This window comes from Sylvia atricapilla, chromosome Z, assembly GCF_009819655.1.
Source record: "Sylvia atricapilla isolate bSylAtr1 chromosome Z, bSylAtr1.pri, whole genome shotgun sequence".
NCBI lineage: Eukaryota > Metazoa > Chordata > Aves > Passeriformes > Sylviidae > Sylvia > Sylvia atricapilla.
Genome location: NC_089174.1, coordinates 35636913 through 35656663, shown reverse-complemented (window position 1 = coordinate 35656663; position 19751 = coordinate 35636913).

The window sequence follows — 19751 nt, the reverse complement described above, 5'->3', positions numbered from 1 at the left end:
TTTCCTCCAAGGTATTTTCCTTCCTGAACCCAGGGCTTGGGGGTGGGGAGGGGTGATGGAGGTTTTGGTTTAGGGGACTCCTTTTAGAGATTCTTCTCTAATTTATTCCAAACCAGGACACTCCCTGTACCACCTAACAATATCCTTGTAGTTCTCCTGAGTTCCTGCCCCTTCTTCCAAAGCTAGTAAATCCTCTCTTTTCTCCTGAGTTCCTATGAAAGATTTCTACTCTTTTAAACCAGTTTACTTCTCCACCATCTCATCTTTCAGCACATGGGGACAAGTGTGCCCTTTTGCCTGTAAAATTTTCTTTTTGAAGAACGTCCAGTCTTTCTGGAACCCTTTGCTATTAAGGGATTCTTTTGGCCACCATCCTGGACAGACCAAAATGTGCCCTCCAGAAGTCCAAGGCAGTGTGTTTTCTGACCTCTCTCCTTCTCTGAGAATCAAAAACTCATTTGGGGTTGCTGGTCTGAGCTGGCCACCACATCACCCACCAGTCTAGTAACAACAGCAGGTGGAATGGAGCATCTTACCTGGCTGGCTCCCTCACAAGCTGCATCAGAAAGGTATCTTCCACACACTCACAGAACCTCCTAGACTGCATCCTCTCTGATCTGTAGTTTCTGTCTGTTTCTGGCAGACATCTAGTGAGTTGAAGTCACCCACAATGAACAAGGGCCAGCAACTGCAAGACTCCCACCTGGTTACAGAATATTTAATCTACCTCTTCATTCTGGTTGGATGGTTTCTAACAAACTCCCAGTAGGATATCTGCTTTGTTGGCCTTCCCCTTGATTCTTATCCATAAACACTAGACCTTACTGTTACTATGATTAAGCTCTAGAATATCAAAATACTCCCTGACAAATGGGCTACCCTACCAATTCTCAGTCATTATCTATCCCTTCAGAAGCATTACTGCAGCACTTCAGTTCTGCAAGTTATCCTACACTATTTCTATGATGGCAACTATGCCAATGACTTCCAGGTCCTCCTGTTTGTTGTCTGTGCTGTGTGCATTGGTGTAGATGCGCTTCAGCTGAGCTATCAGTTCTGCCACTTTGGAGGAGGGAGAAGCCCTATCTGCTGTGTGAATATAAAATTAAATCTATGCCATCTTGATCTTGTCTTTCTATATCAGCTACTAGGATACATCAAAAGAATACCAAAAAAAGAAAAAAAATTTTTCCTTTTCTTAACATTTCTATATTTTTCTTTTTTCTGACAGGATGAAATTTCTGACATAGTCAGGATTGTCTCAGACACCAGCAAGTTGCATGAGTCTAGAAATTCAGTTAGTTCCTCAGTTTGGATAGAAGAATATGATGCTGTGCTCTGCGAGCTTGCAAGTGTTTTTACTTGGATGTTTTATGTTCTGCTCTCTTGAGCCTCCATAAATAAGACTCTAGAAGCCCATTTACTTCATTTGAGACATTTTAACAGAATATTGAACAAAGCATTATCTCCTCAAAGAGAACTGCTACATAATATATTTATGGATTTAAAAACTGATACATGCTCTGATTGTACGGATTTATGTGCTTGAGAAAGAAAGACTTAATGGATGTAATTTATAGTAAGTATCTGAGATTGATACCCTTGTTTATTGATGGCAATAATCTATTAATATTTGAAATACAGTTCTATTCCTATTATTTATACATACCTTAGATTTTACATGCATTCTTTCTTTTTTCTGTGATGGTTTATCAGTAACCTCTCCACATTTCTACTGATTACATTTTTACAATAATGTATTTTAAGGCTATACTGTATTTGTCTCCCACTTTGAAATTCATGGCAACCATTCATTCAAATTCAGAACTTTAATACAGTGTTTTAATGTTTCTTAAGGGAGCAGAGCAGGTGTAGGTATAGAAAACCTCCAACTCAAAAAAAGCAAATAAATATGAAGCAAGGAAACGAAAGATTTTAAAGTCATGTCAGACTCTTCATGGGGGATGGGGGAAGAGTAAAAGAGTACAACATACATTCTGGCTGCAAATATGTCTTTGGGACAAGATACCTACACCATTTTTTCTCATCTTGCTCAGCTGAATGTGCATAACACTAGTATAAAATCAGAACTCCTTGTTGGGGTACCAATCTTACAGATGTGCTTAAACAGGATTTATAGCCAGAATCTGGGGTAAATGCATCCACATCTGAATTTCCATTCAGATGCAAAAATGAGGCTAGGAAAGGTATATTAACTCTCCTGTTTGACCTGAAATTTTGTAAGACATTATTGGTTCTGTTTCTAAACTAGACCAGGATTGTCTAACTGCCACAAAAGCATACAAGAAAGGGTTCTTTGATAAGTACTGTCCAGTTGAATCTTGCAAGTACATTTCTTACACACAGACTCTGACCAAAGTTTGTTAACTGCTTTCTCTCAAAATGTAGCCAAAAGAGGCCACCTCAATTTTTTGCAATAAGCCAGCAAATAATGTAAGCAGCAGAGAATCAGTTTGGGAGCCTCCTCTGTTGGAACTCAAATTAGGAAAACACTCAACCAACCCTCTTATACAGCATCATAAAAGATAAAGAGAAAACTAGGAATATGAACTGGCATTCCTATCTCCTACCTGCTTGAACAGTAAGCTACCTCTTTTTGGTCCAAGTAATTTCATACTTTCTACCCAATCACGATATGTGCACACGAGAAAAGAACTTTCTGGAGACATGCAAAAAGTTGAGGAACACAGGTTGAATACCTGTACCAGCAAACCAGTCTATATGGAGGAGTGCTTTAAGATCAAGCACTGAGGGTGGTCTAACATACTAAGATAGCCCCAGCCAAGCCCTCAGCCCCTCTTCAAAAGGATAAAATTTCACCACATCCCTGCTTTCAGCCATTTCCTATTGGCTTGTTCAGGTTACAGATTTTCTGGAGCACTGCTCTGAAATACAATGCCATTACATACTATAAAATAAGAGAAGCGCCTACAGCTCTAGGGTTTATATTTTGGTCCTGCACCACACCTTTGACTTCCAGATGTTCATATTCATGGATTTGAATTCTGAATTTTAAGTGGCATCAGGTAGGCTCTTCATAGTACTCTCATAGAGTATACCAGAAGAACACTAAACAGTCCCTCCTTCAAGAACAATCTGATGTCCTCCTAACTACAATTATAGAAGTTACCACCTTATTTCATACTGGTTCAGCATTTAGCTCACTTACAATTTGTTTTTAATGAGGTGATAAGTCTTTCAATTAAAGACAAAAACTTCATAGAGACCTTTGCTTTTCACAGATGTGCTACTTAAAGATTTCTTTTTCCACACCCCAAAAATAAGCTAGCAACTGCTTTTTTGCTGGAGGTTGCCACCCAAGGGTGTGTGAATGATTCCTACTTAGCTGCCAGCAAACCAGCTGCATAAATTTCAACAGTTCATGTAATAGTTTGAATTAACTTAGTTTACTTTGCAGGATCTGAATTAGGCAGTATTCCAGGACCAGTTTAACAAGCCACAATAGTGGGAAGAGGAAATTTCAAACCATCCAAGAAAGATACCCAGAGGGAGCAAACAATAACATCTTCAGCTGATGCTGCTGCACTCAAAAGGGAACATCTGTCAATAAAATAAAATGCAGTTTAAGAGTCAGTAATAGTGGAGCTTTAAACTACGCAATGAATAGATATTATGAATTTGATCTGAATTGGGTGGAGATATAAAATTGCATTTTTATCAAAATAACCACAGCAAACAATCCCATATCCAATAGAAATTTATGGAAAATTATGTTTGCCTGCAAACATAAAATTTGCCTGCAATACCACAAACAAAATACATTAAAACCACTTCGGGAGGGGAAAGTAAATTTATACTACTTTAGTATGTTTTATCATAGTAGTGCAGCTTTTTGGATCCAAATATAAGTACCACAAACCAAAATGACATCTCATGAACTCATAGTTTGAGAAAATCTTGTTCCAGCCTGTTTTGGTTGGAGTTTTTTGATTTGGTATTTTGGGGTTTTTTCTTACTTATTTTAAGAGGATTCATGCTTCCTAGGTTTTGAAGAGATCTGCTTATATAGGAGCAAAGGAAATTTCATAGAACAAAAAGGGGAGAGATGATCTCTGTGTGTCAATGAAGCTATGGAATCTATAGGAAAGAGCAGGGTACCATTTACAGGAAATCCCTACTAATTTTAGGAAAAGTTGCAACAACCTTGCTCATACAAAACATTGCCTTATTTCTTAGGTAAGCCCATGGCAATTAAACACAGTGAAATCACTGGGACCAGAGTCACAATCATCAGAGTTAGAAGAATCTCATAAGAGAGTAAAGGGCACATTGCTTTGATTTTTATATTCTTGTGACTCAACACTCTAAAAGCTTTCTCCTGAAGTTCAAGTCAAGAGCAAATGCCATTGTTGATGTCTTTATGAATTTCATTGTTGATTGCATATATGAGTTTCATTGTGACTGAGCACTGCTTCAAGAACTCGTTTTTGAAATTACACTATGAAGATCAAACATATCAACACTTTTATTATCAAAATTTACAATGCTGTATGGGGCAGATGACTGTAGAGAAAACTTATATTTACCTTCAATATTGCTTAACTGTTATCATTAAAATATACAGCTGAGTATCAATCAAAATCAAGCAATCAAGATAATTGCTCTGGATGTAGAATGGAAACAAAACTCAGATTAGAATTTTAAATGATCACTGTAAAGTTAGAAAAATGATCACTCTGAAGTTAAAAAAAGTCTAGGATGAACTTCTCTTGAATTATATGTGGTTTAAAATCCTGGTCAAGCTTCAGATCAATATTTTAACTCAACATTTAGGTGAGACATTTAGACCATTTCAACAACATTGCAGCTCCGTTAACATCTAAGATTAAGGGAATCTATTAAAACTAAATTAACCAGACTACTAAGGGTACCTTTAGCAAGTGACAACTGTATATGGAGAAAAGCTCTGCTCTTGCCTTTTGTATAGATGTGCTGATGAACAGGTGAGTGGGTGTTGCAAGAATACAACTCTTCTCTGCTCATCCAAACCAGTTTTTAATTGACAAGGGAGACAAAGCTTTCTGCTTTCTGGCTGCTGGTTTAGGTCCTCTGTGCAAATTCTAAAGCTAAAAAAACCCCCAAACCAAACCCCAAAACTAGAACCCAACACACATAAACTCCAAAACTCAAAACAGCATCACCACCACAAATTAAAAAACAAAAAGCAAAAAACAAACAAACAAACAAAAACCACCACAAAATAAAAATTAAAAAATAAAAATTAAAACAAACAAACAAACAAACAAACAAAACATAGCACTCACAAAAATTTGCAACCCAAAGCCAAGCCCCTAGAATTCTAAATCTGTAGATTATTTTCCATTTGTCAAACTGGGAAAGCAAGGAACTAGCTCAGGACTGATATTTGCACTGCAGAAGTTCTAGCCTCTATTCTCTGAATTGTTTCTGCTTTGGTTGGTTTGCTTGTTCTTTGTTCTATTGTTTGGGCGGTGTGTGTTCAATTATTTATTTCTGTTATTATTTCTGTATTTCCTAGAAGCACTAAAGAGAATCTGGGTTCGAGTAAATTAAGTTATTCAAGACATTTAAAAACTTGCAGCCATTTCTTATGAGTGACTTTTGCATTTTTAGTTTAAATTACTGGGAGCTGCATATAGTGGATGTCTTTTCAAATGAAGCAATTAATATCTGTGTCCTCAAGATGATAATGGGACAGTCCCTCCAAAAATCTCTTTTACCATAAAATTGCTATGGTCTTTTCCTGTTTAGGTGAAGCAGCAAATAATATTACATAGTCTGGATCACCATCTGCTGGTACCTAACGCTTTATTCACTAGAGCAATTACATCTTTTTCTCAGTGAGCAGCTTTGTATTTTCTGTGATTTGGAGTATTAAAGGGCTGGGGAGATCAGAGCTGAGGGGCGAGTTCCTGTTTTACTTGAAAGTGGAGAAGCTGACTAAATTTAAAAAAAGACTGTATTTTACAAAAATATTCCTGTCACCCACAGCAAATACATTACACAGCTATCGCGGTTTTTACAGCTCACTCTTGGAATGCATCAGTACCTTGGAATGCACAGCTCAGGACCTGTAACAACCCATGCAACCCAGGGCAACAGGGGCTTGGCTACATAGACTCACTTGGGAGTTCAACAAGAAAAGATTACATGAGATACCAGGGTATAAATATATAATGGGTCTTAATAAATTATATGGGTTTGTCTCACAATAGCCATTGTCATTACAGTTCCAGTATGAAGAAATAATGCACTCTCCAGAAGTGGTGCCTTGGGAGACAACAGCAACCACTGTTTCTGTGTTGTCCTTCCAGTATCCCAAGTATTGACCTCTCTATGGAAAAGAGTTGGCTAGGAGTTTCCAAGGGAAATAGCTTTTCATATAATTTTTTTAACTGTACTCTGTGGAAACTGAAATATTTCACAAACAGAGTCCAACAAAACAGGCATGGCTGTATCCTCTCTGGACTCTACCAGGTAGTTCAGAGAAAGTACTGAAACTATCATGGACTGCAGTTGTAGGATGGTATCATGTTCCTACTAGCTATCCAGAGCTAGAGAGAGCCTCAGCTGTAGGTTTTAGAACAGCTAGATTCTCCCTGGGAGACTCATAGCCAAGTCATTAAGTCCAGAATGTGTATTCCCAAAGGAAATAATAAGACCTCTACAACTATACCCTAAATAAATTATTTTAATCACTGCTAACTAAAGGTCCTAAAATTCTTCATCCCACTGAAAATGTTGGAAATTTGATTTTCTTTTTCCAAAGAGAAGAGAATATTATTTGAAATTTCCATGGAGGGGAATTTCAGTTGCCAGAATGTTCTGAGCAAGATTACTCAGTGCATTGCTTCCTTCCTAAATCCAGCAATTGCTAGTCATTCCTTTGGGAAACAGAAAAGGGGCCAAAGCTTTCCTCTCTCTCCAAACACATGCGTGCGTGCACACACACACACATCTTAATATCTCTTGGAGCCATAGTGATTTCAGCAAATGTTTTCAATGGGCTCTGAAACTTTTGAATTCTGATTAGCTCAACTGCTAGCTCCCAGCAGTACTGCTTCACTTAGCATAAATTATTAATTTATTACCAAGAATTTCAAGGGGATGAGGAATAATTCAGCTTGATAAAAACAACTAGCAGAAGGAGACTGAACTTCCCACATAGTAAGAGAAAAATTCTATTCATTGCTTTTCAAATGAAAACATATGAAAGGATGACCCAACTGGACATGAAAATCCCCAGCCTCATCACTAAAATTATTATCAATTACTAAATTGATCAGGTTTGCAAAAGCAAGCAATACTAAATATATACTGCTTTATATCAACTAAAGACCTCTCTTAGCATTTGAGGGAGTTATTTTCTAGTTTAAAATCCCAATGTCATTTTTTAGGACAAAAATCCAGAGTTTTGAGCATTGTGAAGAAAGCCATAATACAACACGAATTTATTGCATACTGTAAAAACTATCACATGAGACCAACAGATTCACTCCTCTGAAATAAGCAGGGAAAGCAGAACTGAAACTGGGAGAAGTGGTATCTTAAAATATATTTTTGTTCTAATTAACTGTAAAAAACTGATGGTATTAACGAAAGCAAATATCTACCTTGAACCCTTAATTGCCCAATTTTACTGGAGTATCAGCATATAACTTTTACTAGTGGTACCACTTTAATCTGCTGTTCACACATACAGAAAACAAAAAAGACTAGACAAAACCAAAACTAAACTCAAACACAGGCATTTACACAAATTTCATTTGATAATAAGGTAGGTTTGATACAAATTTGAAAACAGAGAAGGGGAATTAGGTACTGGTATATATGTGGTAAAGTGGTTTGTACATTCCTGTTCAGCATAATCATTTTATTGAATGGGGTGCACTTGCCAGCTCCTCCCAGAGATTTCTCGACACCTTTCTACCTCTGCCATTTCTGCGCAGCATTAGCAGGGGATTGGTTTGGTCATCTGTACAGGCTAGCCACTCTCAGATAACCGATTCCATAAGTATCACCAGCGGTGAATCAGCAGGAATCTGTGTAGGAGGATGCTCATTACACCTGGGGACTGTTCTCACCTACTCACCTGTTTAGATATATTCTACAGTACCTGCAAGTTGACAAGTACTCCAGCCACTGCAGAAGAATTGTAGTCCCCTGAAGACAAGATTTATTGGAAGCTGATGCTGTCATAACAATCCTACCTTCACTTTTAATCAATAGAAACCAGATCAATGTTATTAGCTGCACTGTGATAGATTTCAAATCTATTTACATAACTTTTGTCCTGAGATCGAACAAACAGGGTCAGTGAGAGCTCCCAAGGCAGAAAGTCAACTAGGAAAACGAAATCGTTAAAGAAAATAGTTTTTGACAGACGTGGAATTAGGACTGAAGAGACTAAATCATATTTATTGTCCTTCCACTCCTCTTCTGTGACTCCATTCCGTCCTGCATCCCCTTCCCAAAATGCCTACAGCTCTCTGGAGACTGCATTTCACAGAGATAATGGAGTCACCGGTAGAAGAACCCAGAGCAAACACTGCCATCAAGTGTCCAACAGACCTGTTTGCAGGGCAGAGTCTTCCATCTAGATCCGCGCAGGGAGATGAGCGTGTTAACACACGGCAGCCATTGGCAGTGGATGCTCATACACTTGTCTCTGGTACAATGCCAAACGGTTAACAAATCTAAATGTACAGGTCAATGCATACCCATCCTCCTGGGGACAACACAGATGCATTAGAGTCTAAAAAGTGTAGCAAGGGTGGGAAATCATTCTCCCCATGTCTGGGCTTCTGTAGCTGTACTGCCTATTCCATTTCCTGGAATGCCTCAAAATTAGATTTATGTTTTCTCTTGGCTCAGAACTTAGGTGCGCTGACAAGAGCTTCAGGAGAGGGCGCACTTAAAGATATGGGATCACTGGTGGCACCCTCATGGACTGCAATTAATGTGGGTGTCTCTGTCAATTCACTGAACACAGCGCAACAACACTCTACAATGTCCAGAAGGATCTCCCAGCCCACTAGGCACACCCATGGCAGTGCCCACTCAAAGGCAGGAAGCAGCTCCTGGGCCTTATCCGTTCTTTTTTCCTACTGGGACGTGACACCACAATGCCTGCCTGGCCCTCTGACACACTGGCATCAAACCCTTTTCCCCTCTTTATCTTGCTGCTCAATTTCAACAAAATCTAATGGAATGTATGTAGTTTTTTAAAATTTGTGATTTCCAGTGAAAAAGAGAAACCCTTACTGAGTTTTATTCTTATTAATCTTGTGAGACAGCTGATTCATAAAAATGGAGGGAGCAGGTGGCTTCTCATTAAAAATATTTATACTTCAATTTTTCATGGTTTATTATTTTAAGCAGGTAATGTACAAAGAGTCCTTCACAGTCATTAAAAAAAAAAAAGTGTGTCTTCTGAACATATTAATTTTCACTCTGTAACTTACTATATGAATAATGTGAATAAAAGTTTTGAGGGAATTGGGTTCAAACAACAACAATCAGTACAAAAAGCAGGAACAGGAATGTTTTCTGATTAAACTGTCTTCAGAGATGCTTGAAGGAGACTGATGGTGAACAGAAATTGTGCAGCTTCTTGAACCTTGGGAAGCTACCGGGCAGGTTGTAGGAACCTGAAAGACAGAGAAAGAGATAAAAGAAATAGTGAAATTAGAAGATTAGGAAAGCCAACTGAACTTATGTTCTACAATAAATAAAGCTGTAGATTAAAGCGGAAACATGACTATATGGAACAAGCAAGGTAAAAACATAGCAGATATTAAACAGAATACATAGTTTGAATATTACATATGCCATAAAGGTGAAGACTAAAAACCTGAATGTGACATCAGAAGATAATCAGATAATCAATGTATCTAAATGGAATTCAAGACTCTTAACAAGAATATAATTTTATAAACAGCAGTGGGTTAATTATTCTTGTGTATTCATTTTCAGTATGATAGTAATTAGTACTACTGGCCATAGTTGAGCTTTCAGATCCTTATATTGACAAAGAGATTAAATCCTTATTTAGAAAGGCTAGATATAAACAAGATAGGAGTGATTTAATATAAGTGTTTAAAAGAGGTTAATCAGTTAATCCAAGTAGTACAGACACCACAGCAAAACAGAATGTGGGATTTCAGTGCCACCAGAGGCTGTAGGCTGGGAGTTTGGCTGTTCCTGGGTCTCCACAGAGGATCTGGGACCAAGAATGACCTCTTTATCTGGGAGTTCTCACAAGCAGCCGGGGAATCTAGGACTGTCTTTCAAGTCAAACTTTGACTCTTGGCAGGAAAAATATGAATGTACACTAAAGAATGCATCTATCAGCATGCATGGACCAGATACTTTTTTTCCGTTATTTCGCCAGGGAATCAGGGTATATGTATGAATAATCTAGTACGAGAAATAGAACAAATAATGCTTACATTCGCAATTCAGACCCGAAAGACAGCTCAAAAGACCAGAGCTTGCTAACACTGTCACTTTAGGATAAACAGAGACTTCCTGCTCTGACAGTCTCTGGTGTGTGGCCTATCTAGAGAACACCACACATATATTGTATTTCGGCTACCAACAAATGTTACTCCTCTGCTTAAAATTACAAAATTTATTAGAGCTTGTTTCCCCTTTCCAAGAAAGAAAAGGTCAGGAAGTGCACCTAACCCTTCACAGTTTTACAAATCAATCACTACAAGGACTGTAATACGATTCCCGCACAGCGTGGTTTGGTGCTGCTTAACAATTAATCTTACATACATTTGGTGCAAGACAGTTCTGCAAGGCGATTTGCTTCCAGTGGAATTTTCAAATATACTTTAAAGCACTTAAGTGTAAAGCTTTGTAAAATTAATAATCCATCACAAATAATTACAGCTGTCCTTAGAGAACTTGGCTAGTTAGTCAGAAACAGATGTGTCTGTTTCTCTTACTGATTAGGCATGGCCAGAAGAGTCAACTTTTCTGATAGAGGGTCTGACTTGGATGGTAGTTAGCAACTCCAGAGAGTGCAAATGGACAACCTGTTTAATGTGAAAGAAGTCCACAAAAGGAGGCAAGAATCAGAAAATGAAGTAGCAAGTACTTTTTCAGTGGTTAAAGACAGATGTGACAAGCTATTTACTTTTTTCTCCCCATGTGGCATTCACTATTCAACTGGCAATTGCTAGTTTTCTGCAATCTCTTTTCTCTCATTATGCTCTGCACCCGGTTCCATAATTAACTAGAACATCTTGCCCTCAGGTTTCAATTCCTTCCTGCTTTTAAGCTAATTATGTACTTTTTAGTCCAATGGTAAACAAATTCTTTTCCCCTTCACCACTTTTAAGCTAGCTTTGACTCCTCATACATACTGAATATGCCTGACTCCCTCTACCGTGTTGCATTTGGGTATACAACAAATGTTTGGAAACGGATCCTGGAAGGATCAGAGTTTGACTTTCTTCAAGGTACACTCTCACCTACTTCTTATAAAGCTCCCATTTATTTCACCAGTAACATTCATGAGTCCCACAGATCTATGTAGAATGAAACACGTGGAATTTAAGGACACCTATATGAGGTCTGCCAAAATTCAAAGAACTATATGGGGAATAAGAACACTGAAGTGAAGAGGATCCTCTATGTAGAAGATATGTATCACCAAAGTTCAAAAGTGTTTTTATTTCAAACTAGATAAACAAGAATAGATAAAAAAGTAGGAGATAAAAAAGAGTAGCCAATTCTTCTGCAACAACATTGTTGTGTGTCATCAATCTTTGGATCTAGGTCACATAAATCTGCTAGAGAGCACTCTGTTGTTGAAAAAGCTGAAAGAAAAATTACACTAGTGATAGAGTGAAGTGAGATAGATTACTTTTTTCTGTCAGCTACATAATGAAAAAACGTATTTCGGTTATGTTGTGTTGGTTTTATGAACAGGTTATTCTATCAAGCAGTATATTTTAAAAAATTCAAAAGGTCACTAGGTCAGGAAATATTTAGTTGAAAGTGTACTAATGAATCTGCAGTACATACAGCCTGCAGTACAGAAATATTATAATGAGCTTTGGAAATTTTTTACACACAGTCAAACAAATGCAAACTCATTTGTAAAAATGAGACTGCAAATATGAACTTTCCACTAACAGATTAGTTGCACAAACACAGGATCCACTGGCAAAAAGAGGAATAACTTATGGTACTGGTTGTCCAAATCTACTTATGCCCTGTTAAGCCCTTTGCCTTGACAGACAATATGTAGTTTTGCATCTCTTACATCTTGAATGAATACCCGAATTTCTTAATGAGGAGTGGGAGATTGCAACTCCTTATACTAAACTATGCTTAGAGCACATACTCTTAGTCGTAATTCCAGGCTGACTATCTTGCAAGATGAGTTTGACCGATTACCAGACAAAGTAAACAGTGCAGGGGGTGGGTGAAATGGTCTTGCTGGGATGACAAAGAGCACAAACACCTCCAGACTCCGGCACTGAGTAGATTTCATCTGGAAAAACTGGTCTGGGCAACTCTGCTATGATGTTGGGGCAACTCAGAGGTCCCTTTATTGTTCTCTAAGCCAAGTCCTCCCTGAAAGTTATCAGGGTGATAACAGCTTTAGCTGTGTTAACAGTGGTATGTTAAGAGTGATATTTAGCCACTGTTGACCTCTTCCCTTAACGCTTCTCAGTTGCTGCAAAGGCTTGAACTTCTAAGTATCCATTAAAAATTCAAAAGATCATTTTAAATCGTGCTTTTCCCTCCCCTGGAGGCAGCAATTTCGAAAAATACCCTGGAGTTCAAACCGAGTGCACACGTTGGTTGGTGTAGTATTTCAAAACTCAGGAAATCTATTTTCTATTCTGAAGCATATTTTACTTCGACTTCTGCATCTGGTCAATAAATGCAAAATACACAGATACAAAAAAATATAAAAAGGGTGCTTAATCATATTCAAGTATTTCAACGAACCAACTTTTTGATATTCAAAGGGTAGGATTCTTTCTTGTATAAGGTTTTCATGCTTCTGTTTCTTTCAAATTGCATTCAGGACTCGAGAAATGACCTCTAATAGAATCATGCTGGGTGTTCCCATTGCATCAAGCAGAGAGATGCTGTATCATCTCTAGTGCGCCTAGGGAACCAGTATGAGGGAGAGATTCAGCACAGTAACTTAGAATTCAACCTCATTTGTCTTCTAGACTTTATCCTCCATACTGGTCTCATTTTGGAAGATTTGTTCTTGCTGTAGACCTGTGGAATATTAATTCAAAACCTCAGCTTATGCTCGCCCTGCTTCCAAGTCATCCATTCTATCAAAATTTATGTATGTAATTAAAGTAGTATTAGTGGAAGTGTATGAGTAGTAGAGTTGCCGTTCTCTCAGAGGAAATATCAGCATCACACAAGCAAAAAGCCCAAATAAATCTCAATCAAAACAAACAGACAGGCAAACGAAAAGTAAAAGTTAATGAATAAGAAATTTGCCCAAAAGGAGCTAGTATTCTATAGCGTTTCATGCTCTTGGATAGGCCTTGCTATCTGTCCTAGATGAAAGTACTTCTAGTACTAGTACACTGAATTAAAGGTACTCAGAGTAGCATGCATCCTCCACCTTCTACGGCTTGATTTGTGTTTGTAAGAAGCCCCTGACGCCAGAGGTGCTGTAAATTACAGCATAACTCCAAAAATAGAAATTTGCTGAACTTCCAGTGTCAGTTAAGAGAGTCTTACAGAGACTTCAAGGTTAAACCTCTCATCAGTGCTGCTGCTTTTCAAATCTAAGTAACTGACTGCAAGTGAGCATACAGTTCTGTGTAAAAATGTTCAACCCCACTGCGATGGTTCCAGCTCTATAAACTGCGTTGGTTGCCATTTTTACAGCTGGAAATCTTTGTTGTCTGCATAATGAGTGTCTCCACAGGGAGCTACACTGAACACTGCATATTCACAGTAAATTACTCCGGATCCAAATAACAATGAGTGATTTATCACTAAATGTAAGGAATGTAAGTACAGAATTTTTTGAGGATTCCCACTGAATGGTTTAAGCTCCTGCTTATAATTATCCACTTGCAGTTCCAAGCTCCAGAAACACTATTAAGTGTGCAAAGAAAGCAATAATCACACAGAAGAATAAGTTTTGTGTCATGAGTATAGCTTTTCTTGTAGACAGATGTCTAAATACTTTCATAACTTTATATTTCTGATCTGTCCTCCTTTTAGTCCTTTTGAAATTCTTTATCATAAGTTAATTTGTGCTGCTAGAGCTTGAAAATCGGTACTGTACTCAAGCTTATACTGCACTGGCAGGATATCTCTATTTACTTACGTAAAATATAGTTCAAGAAGTAAGTTAGTAGCATTGTTTCGATCGTAACAGCAACAACTAAATACACAACGAAGACTGAAGAAAAAAACCCCAAACCACCAACTTACCAGAGTCTTACCTCACTTTTAAACAAACAGTAATAATTTATGTTGGTTTATACCTTTACATGATCTTGAAGGTCTCTTCTAAACTGCTGATTCTGTGATCATACCAGATTGTTTTGTTTTAGGAAGAATACTCTCTGACCTGTACACACATTCACATTTTTGTAGCTTTTGCTAGTTACAAAAATGTTTTCCTGTGATCTTCTGCACTGATAAGGTAATTCTTTTGTGGAGAACCAAATTTTTCAAACAGGACTGTCTGTCCCTAGGCAGATGGTGCAGGCATCTTCACCGGACTAGATCAGACTCCTGCATTGTGTAACTGAGATAAATTTTTACAACCCTACTGATCCTGCTAGGACTCTAGTCCTATAAACAGGATAACTACCCTAATAAGGGCATAAAAAAACTGCTACGGGCTAATTTTAAGTACCTACAAAACACAATTTAGTTATCTTGGCAGTGGACAAAAGACTATTCCACCTTACTATTCCTACATATGCAGGAACATAGTTTCTAGTCGTTATTCAAATTCTCTTATCTATGCACATCTTAGCCTGGAGGAGCTCCCAGGATTACTCAGTTTCTCCACCCAGGATAACCATCGACACATCTCAGTGTGCACGCAACATCTACCTACTTGTCTCAGCCTCCAATGGGGATTGCCAGGGTAACACCTGGCAGCTCTGAGAATCCAGCACTTGAGGACATCCAGTGTCAAATAGGTAGCTGCTTCGAGACAAAGCAAGCTAGGAATTCAGTGAAGTAATTTGTCACAGATGAGTCCTACTCTCATCTGTACAGAAACAAGCTGGGAAATCCCCGTGAAGCACTGCAGGTACACCCAGAGACACACCTTTGCATACACAGTACTTGCAAATGCCAGCTGGACTACAGCTACAATTACAGAAAGAATTTTAATTTCTTCGTTATATCATTATTATTTCCTTAAATCACTAGTAATTTCCCAACAGGGTTGGTCACACCTGCCTTTGCAGGAACTACAACAAGTAATGGTACCTGCAATTCACTTTCCACTCAGAGGTCTAGTTTTCTCAACATCAGTGATTTGCCGTGTTGTTGACTCACTGTAGCATTTCATCCCACTGAACAGAAATTTTGCAGAAAGGCAAAATTATTGCAAAGTAAAAACAAACACGTGCCCAGAATTCCTTTAAAAAAAAAAAAAAAAAAAAAAAAAAAAAAAAAAAAAAAAAACCCACAACTTTACGCGGGTATTTGCCACAAGGTATAACACAATAGCTCTCAAGGTCCTTGACTTTCCTCTGAGAAGTCTTTTCTCCCCAATTCACTGCTTTTGTTAAACATGCACTTCCTTTGCCGTGTTTCCATCCTGTGAAGGGGCAACTTTAGTTCAACTGAGAAGTATGAAAACGTTTCATTTCTACTGTCACAGAAAAACGAGGAAGTGAAAAAAAAAAAAAAACAAAAAACAAAAAAAAAAAAAAAAAAAAAAACCACAAGATAAACAAGGAAGATAATAGGTCTGCTCAAATTCATACTGATTTCAAAAGATCTCAGAGGGAGAGCTGCAAGTCACAGTAAGAGCTGGAGATTTACTGGGCAAGATTAGCAAGAAACAAAAACAACTCAGCGCGGAACCTGGGAGAAATGGAGGCAGCGCCTAGCCACTCAGCCACCTCATTTACAGTCACTTTGTACGAACATAAACGGTTTTTAAAAATGGAGATCTGGGGGTTTGTGTTAACATGTGATCAAACTTGACATAATTCTGATTTTTTTAACTGTTTTTATCTTACAAAGAACTTTTCACTGTCTGCTTTTCCGTTAAAAATATAAGAGCAGTACCTGAGAATTTGGAGGAGAAATTCCCCTTTGATAAAAAAAGTCCCAAAGTTACAGTTTCCAAGAAAAGTATGTATTGAGGGACAATTTTACACACATTAAAATTGTGCTTGTTTTCCCCAAGACAGTACTTTTTGCCCTTCACCTTTTATTCTCAAGGTGATGTGGAGGGTTATAGTTTATCTTTCACATTGGTATGAAAATTTTTCTAAAAGCTGAATAGGCAATACTGCAAACACCCTGAAGCTTGTAGGTTATAGACATGAACCAAAAATAAATTTTTGGCCCATCCCTTTTCAAATATGGAAGGCATCTTTCACTCAGAGAAGTCAGAAGAGGGATAAACAGGACTGGCTACATAAATATTAGGATATATAGCAAAATGTAAAACAATCTTCTACTTGCCAACTATTTGTCAATGGTAATCATGAGTTTTTTTTCATTCACCTTTCCTCTGAAGCACAATTTACTCAGGGCATGTATGAAAAACTGAGATTTAATAATCTCAATGCCTTTGAAAATTTTAATTAAAATGTTCTTGAAATCACCGCAGAATAATATTAACAAAACTATACATAATGAATAGGATCAGTTAAGGACATAAAAATTTTGAATTTTCAAATTTGAATTTACAGGTTCTAACTATGAAGTTGCTTCTCGCAGTTCAACAATTAAAAAAAACCCCACAACAGAATGACTTTACTCTTTTTAGATACCTTACTCATTTCTTCATACTCCTGCTCGTCTTCTCTATGCACCTAGCAAATTATTAAGAATCTCATTGCTATATATTTGCCTGCTGGGTGTACAGTAAGCTGTGCTGTTGGTTAATATTTTTATATTACACAAAACAACGTTCTAGCTTTCACCAGTCTGTGTGCCAATTTCAGAGAAAATTGAGCATTGCTGTTCTGTTACTTGAGGAACAAAGAGGTTCTGAATGCTTTACCATGTGATTAGGATTTCATGCCAGAGTTATATAGCAGTGGGAAGGTTTAATTTGCTAACAAAATATTTTATTTTACTTGACACAGCATTCTGTTTCTTTGCCACTCAGATCTCTAAGCAAAAAGCTTAGCTGAAATCTCTCCTAGTAACAAGACTTCTTGTTTCCTTCATCTGCATTAGAATACAAGGAAAAACACTCTGAGAGTGTAATAACATTCTACTTCCTTTAAAAATTTCTGGGGAATGACTAAAATCACTTCTCATATGTTTTGAGGAAAGAATTCAAGAAAATAGCTGTACTTAGTTTTACTTAAAACTTTTAAAAGAACATTAATTACAAAAGTTTATTTTCTACTTTTTAGTTATAGTTAGTTATATTTTAGTATAGCTAGTTATATTTTCTACTTTTTTAGTTATAGATACAATTAAATAACAGTTCACTGTGTCAGGCTCTACATAGTATTGTAAAAATACCTAACACGTTAACATTAAATTTTACTTAGTCTGTATATGAAAAGTAGTTTCTGCTTTTCCAGATTGTTGTTTCAATACAATAAAATGCTTTTCTTCCCTAGTTTCTCAGGTCTGCAAACTGAAAAAGCAGCATTCTTTTAGTAAATTCATAAACCTCTACCATTAAAAATAGAAGCGAGAAGCACCCAGGCAATTTATTCCTTCAAATGAAAATAAACGTTCTCCATGTATTATTCACACAAGGAAAAATCTAAATCTCATTTTTATGTGAAATTCATTAGGAAGATTAGGCCTTTTGATTGGTCTTCCTCTAAATAAAACAAAGAGATTCCTGAGCTTATGCAGAAATAGTGAAATGCAACATAAAGTTTCTTATCACTGTTCTTTTGAAACAACTCTTAAGATTATTGTAGATTTTTTTCTGTGCTCTTAGTCAGTAGAATTTTGGTAAAAACATATTTGTTTCAACATAACAATTAATCTACTGTTGTAAAAGTACCTTAAAATTTAAGGATGTGGTTCTTTAATGCTTTCTGCTCACAGCCAAAGGAATCACATAAGAGGAAAACAGACATCCAGGCTTGTTATCAGTTGAAATGATGGGATGCAACATTCCTCAGACACATAACAGGTCTTGATATAAAATAACACATCTTCAAGTAGTGTTTAACCAAAAAGACGAAGAGTTTGTTGTAAATCAAACATTCAATATAATTCTGATGGATCATGTAAAAAAATATCAGTGAGTTACCCATTTTCTTTAAATATATAATCCTCTGTTCAGTGAGAAATGGCAATATTTCATGGTTTTTATAGTTAGATCAAGATTTGTCTTGGAGGTGTGGTATTTTTCTTTTAAACATCCTGTGAGTTTTCCAAGATAAAATATAATTTGAAGGAGGAAACTACACTGAAGTTATTGTCAGTGTTATTCTGAGATTTTTTTTAATGAGAAAAACAGTTTTAAAAATTATCCATTGGGTTGCCAGAAGACAAGGAGCAGTAGCAGAAAACTTTTGTGTCTTGTAATTGTTACGAGGGAACAACTTTCTTCCTTTTTTGTAAAAAAAATCTGCAAATGCAGATTACAGATTTTAAGATTGTATGGACTGGATTTGAAAATTACTCACTGGCTTGTTTCCTCTACATTCTTGCAGTAAAAGCATGTTCAAAATTGGAAAGAGGAGAGAAGGAAGAAAGTAAGGGAAAGCAGCTGCAGTATGCAAAAATCAGCAGGCAGTTTTATAAAAACTTGTTAAAAATATTTACAGTTATTTCTTGCTGAAGATTATTGTTCAGAGAGAAGTAATTAGCCGGGAAATTTCCTCTACTCACAGGACAAATACAATTACCAAAAAACAAGCTGATTTCAAAACCTGGGTCACCGAAAATATTTGGAACACTGCAAACCTAAAAATCATTAAAAATCCTGCACTCCTTGTCAAAAAAAGTCCCCCAAAACACCAAACCACCAAAACTCAGCTAGTCCTTTTTGAGCAATAGTTATAATATTCAGAAAGCACATACTGCAACAGTATGATTTATAACACTAATAAAACAGTTGGAAGATTACTCAGAAAGATGCATCATCTTATTTTTCATGTAATTGCTCATTATTTCAAATAATATATTCAGTCATGCCAATCCAGTCTGCTTTTGTACGTAAAACAGGGCATCGTTTTTTGCCTTTCACAGGGTGAGGCATAACTCATGACATATTCCATCTGCGTGTAAAAAGTTATTATGTAGGCAGCTAATGAATTCATAAATATACTTTGCCGAATTTCCAAGAAATAGAACACTGTGACTTTTGCTGTTCTTAATGGCAAAATTTATATTCACACAAATCCTGCCTGACACTGGTGTCTGTAATAGTGCTATTTTCAGGACGTACAGAACAAGCTATATACACAAACTCCACAGTCAACAAAAAACATGGTTAAGAGACCAAATTGATAGTTTTAAGAACATCTATTTGCAATACTGCAAATAGCAAGCCTGAAAAGTATAATAAAAACTCTTCAGTTTATAATCTGTATAAT